The 4,622-nt window shown below is 47.7% G+C and overlaps 1 long non-coding RNA gene across 1 annotated transcript; it reads right to left on the bottom strand.

Annotated features, from left to right (window-relative positions):
• Positions 1–740: 740 nt before the first annotated feature.
• Positions 741–4,121, bottom strand: LOC105853527. Its single transcript, XR_001145370.1, has 3 exons — positions 4,051–4,121; positions 2,202–2,375; positions 741–830 (listed from the first exon to the last, which is right to left on the bottom strand). It is a non-coding gene; the product is annotated as an uncharacterized LOC105853527 (long non-coding RNA).
• Between the last annotated feature and the right edge of the window lie 501 nt (positions 4,122–4,622).

Genomic DNA, 4,622 nt, shown 5'->3' with positions numbered 1-4,622 from the left:
TAAAAAAGATTTGTTTTGAAAGGATTCACCAGAGACAGAATGGGGGTGGGTGCAGATCTGCTGACATACACTGCTGAGGGGAGCAGCTGGCAGGACGGAAGTCTGCTGGACCATGTGTGTCACCTCCCTGGCTGGAGACTGAACTTGTGCTGCTGTGGCTGAGGATAGCTTCACTGTGTTGAGATTTGACCCCTTGGCTCTTACTTTTATGACTGGTGTGATGATACAACTTATATAACTTATTTTGTCCTCTTAGGTTATTTCTCCAACTACTTTCTTTTGGGGAATGGGGAAGGATGGAAAAATCATGCATGCCAACCTTATAATTTAGTCTTTCTCTCCGCATCATTTTCCACTAAACATTCCCAGACTGATAGAACCCACAAAGGAAGGTGCTGAGACATGGTCATTCCTGTACCTTTAGATACCACATCAGCCACAGACCTGTAAGACTGTCTATGGGAGAAGCACAGACAGGTATCAATGAACAAGACTTTTCATAGTGGGGACAAGGATAAAGCAGGCATAGAGGCTCCTTCAAAGTTGTTTCAACCTTTTGGGGAGAATATATAAATGTGAATGAACTGACTTTCAATGGTGAAACTAGCACAAGATAAAAATCTGTTTTGGAGCCAAGGTCTAGATTGGTCTTTGTCTTGTTTTGTTCTCAGTTTGTTTATTTAAACAAGTGACTATCAATTTACTAAAAATGTGACTTACCTATCTGCATTGGCGACTTCAGCTTCGACTCTTGGTTCATTTCTAATGGAAGTAGTCTGTTAAGCAATCTCAAGGCTGGGCAAGTCAGTGAGTCGCTTGTGGATCCTCACCTGAAAACCATCTCCAGTCTTAAAGAGACTCTACCACATAGGGTTCTTCTTTCTTTCTTTTTTTTAAAGTAGCCCTTAAAAAATATTTATTCATGCATACAAGAACTAGGGTCTAAGCCAGAGGTGAGGGGGATGAGAGGATTCACCAGAGACAGAGCGGGGAACATAACAGGCAGATCTACTGAAATACATTGCTGAGGGGAGCAGCGGGCAGGTCAGGAGAGGTCTGCTGTGCTCTGTGGGTCACCTCCCTGACTGAGGATGGAACTCATGCTCAGTGGCTGGCGATAGCTTAATAGTGCTATCCTGTACCACCGGGAGGCTCACCTGCGGTTTTTCTTGTGTCCATTCTCTGAGTTTTGCTAGGCACTCTAACTGGTGCTTTCACAGAGATCTTTTCCTTTGTACCTCTGATCAAGTTGGCACACACCTTCAAAGATTTCACATTTGAAGTAATTCTAATATATGGCTCTCCCTGGTAGCGCAAGGGGTTAAAGTTCAACACTATGAAGCTATCACCAGCCACTGTAGCACGAGTTCAATCCCCGCCAGGGAGGTGACCTACAGGGTGCAGCAGGCCTCTCCTGTCTCTCCCGCTGCTCCCGTCAACAGTGTACTTCATGGATCTGCCTGTTCTGCTCCCCACTCTGTCTCTGGTGAAGCCTCTCACCTCCTGAACCTCTGGCCTGTACCCCAATTCTTGTATGCATAAATAAGTAAATCTTTAAAAAAAGTTAATTCTAATTCTAATTCTAATTCATTTCACAATGTCCTTGCTGGTGTCTTTAAAAGTCATGACTGTGGTGAGTCCACTGCAGTGATGATAGCATCTTCCACAGTCAGAAATTACTAAACTAATGATTTGTGCATGTCTGAGGGTTTTTTATATAGACAGGCACAGTTTATATCTTGAGAATAGTGAGCAAAGCAGTTAGATTTCTGCTCTGTTGGAGCTTCTCTTTTAATTGATACAGACAATAAAGTGTTAACAAATCGGGAATCAAGACAATATCAAATGGTGATAAGTGCTATTAAAAAATTAATAAAGGGGGCCCTCCCTGGTGGCGCAGCGGGTTAAAGCACAGCACAGAGAAGCTTAAGCCACCTCCGCATGAGTTCGATCCCGCCTGCCCTGGAGGTGACCACATGGCGTGGCAGACCTCTCCTGACCCACCCGCTGCTCCCCTCAGCAGTGTACTTCATCACTCTGCCTGTTCTGCTCCCCGCTCTGTCCCGGGTGAATCCTCTCACCCTCCGCATCTCTGGCCTGTACCCCAGTACCCTGTACAAATAAATAAATAAATCTTTTTTAAAAATTTTAAAAAAATTAATAAAGTTGAGAGAGACAACAAGAGTGAGGGAGGAGCCTACCTTAGATGGACGGGCGGATGTTCTGCCTTCAGGAGGTGACTGAAGAGTGTTCTAAGAAGAGAAACAAGTCCAGGGGTGCTGAGCTGAGAGTGAGGAGCAAGACTGGCTGGTCATGGCATGCGAGGTAGAGCAGAGGACGGTGTCGCCAGCAGGCAGAGCTTACAGCACCTAGAACTTTAAAGCAGAGGGAGGGACTTTGGACTTTATTCTCAGCATTTAGAGGCCATCAGATAATGCTATGTAGAGGAAAGGAATTAGGAAATTCTGAAAGCTCATCCTGCCTGCTGGTTAGAGTCTATAGAATGGCAAGCGGAGAAGCCAGGGGCCAACCAGGAAGGCCCATGCTGCAAGAGTAGGGTCAAGTAAATAGCTCTACTGTTCACCTGGAAAAGTAACCTCCTATGTTCTTTTTTTCTCCCTTAAGGATTTAGTCACCAGTGAGGCATAGAACAATACCTGTATTTTCATAGGGTAGTGACAACTGGAACCAGTCCAGACTGTGCGTTTCTGAGCATGGCCTGGATGCCTGGGTATGTGTAGCAAAAGAACTGCTCACTTCAGAATCTGCCACCTGAAGCCTAGACTTGTGCAATCAGGTGACTCCAGGGCAGCCTGGAAAGGCCACAGTGGCCTCAGATTCTGGAGGTGGCTTAGGCGCAATACTTTCTGTGCGTTTACTTGATAACTTCTGCTAAACTGCTTTGCTGCCTTGCTCTAAAGCCACATCTCACTCAGCAGCCAGGGCCTAGCATCCACCTGCAACTGGAACCAAGAGGTCCTCAGTGCTTTTTCTTCTGAGGTGACTGGGAATTTGGCCGGGAGCACTTCCTGTTAAAGCGCCATGGAGTGATGGGACACCCCAGAAAACAAATCAAGCACCTTCCAGGAATCAGCACCACATGACCAGTTGTGCCACATTTCCCCATCTGCCTCATCCATTATGCTGAGACATTAGAATCCCTTTCAGACATGTCTGAAGCCCAGTGCATCCTGTATGCTTAATGCAGAGGGAGTCAGAAGGCGAGAGATGGTCTGGATAGATGGGACATAGGGGTTTTCTACTACCAGTTTGTGAGGGTACAAACATTTGCATTCTGAGATGAACTGGGAGACACAAAAGTTGCCTCCCAAAACTGTGAGGGAAACTTCCTATTACTTATACAATACATGAAACAGTTACAGTAGCATGAAGCAAGAGATAATTTCTGGAAGGGGAAATGTTGGAGAACCTTTCTGACAAGACTGCTTCCACAGGTTTTGGAAGAATGAATAGCTTACACTGACAGAATGGAAGAAGCTAATTATCGTCAGAAAAAGAAGGCCCAGAGAAAAGCTTCACTAACCCTTAGCATGGTCTCTTTGGTGAACTCAAAGCTTTGTCACAGATTGTCTGGGTGGATTCCTTGTTCCAGTATTTAGTGATAACCTTCCTTAGCTCTTCAAAGTACATGTTTAACACATAGAGAATACTTACAATTTAACAGCTGGCGCTAAACACTGAGTGAAACTTCTGATAAACAGCTCAAGTTTTTAAAAGCCAAGAGGTAAAAATACGTTCACATCTAACCAAACCTCTTTGGTTTTTTCACTCGTGCCCATCCCAATCGCATCCTGCAAAAAAATCCTAAACACTCTTTTCAAAAGCCAAAGAAGTCAGTCTAAGCAGAGCAGAGCAACACAAGTATCAGAAACAGAAAAGCGGTCTAGAGCAAGGCCAGAGTTACGACTCTTTCTTTTGGGAGTAATTATAGGCAATCTCTAACTAGCTAACAATACCTAAAACAAGACTTGAACATTTTCATGTCATTACGAAATCGCATTTCAGGTGTGTTGCTGGAAATGCTCGCACCTTAACCTCCCACGAACACTGTAGATCGGCGTGCTGAGACTCGGTGACCCAGCACAGCACCGGCTTAGGTGTGGCGGTTCCCGTGGCAAGTGCCACGTAACCCGGGCGCTCAAACTAATTCAATACCTAGGAAAAGCTGAGAGAACCGAAAGGCGGGTCTGGGTAACAGGGCGAAAGGCTCAGGAGGGAACAGAAGTAAAGAGAGGCGCAGCTCTAGGACCCTGGGAAGAGCAAGCGGAAGCGGGTCCTGGGGGGCGCCTGGAGGATGCGAGAGGAAGGTCATCCGCGCCGGGTACCTGCCCGGGCGCCGGGTCCAATGGGAGGAGGGCGCGAGCCGCACCTCAACCTGCCCGCCTACGTCACGACGCAGGGGCGGACGCCGGGCCAATGGGAGGGCGCCTCGGGCAGGGGCGGGGCCCGGAGAAATTGGGGCTGGGCCGCACCGAGGCAGTTGGCGGAGTCGTGTGGCCACCGCGGGCCGGGGGATCGATCGGGCCGGCGGCCGCGGACGCCCGCCTCAGCCTCGTCCCGCATGGTGCCGGCTCCTCGCTAAGCGGCGGCGAGGCGTGAAG

Source organism: Condylura cristata, unplaced genomic scaffold (assembly GCF_000260355.1).
Source record: "Condylura cristata isolate star-nosed mole 26May11 unplaced genomic scaffold, ConCri1.0 scaffold00012, whole genome shotgun sequence".
NCBI classification, from domain to species: Eukaryota; Metazoa; Chordata; class Mammalia; order Eulipotyphla; family Talpidae; genus Condylura; species Condylura cristata.
This window is presented reverse-complemented; position numbering and strand designations above follow the sequence as displayed.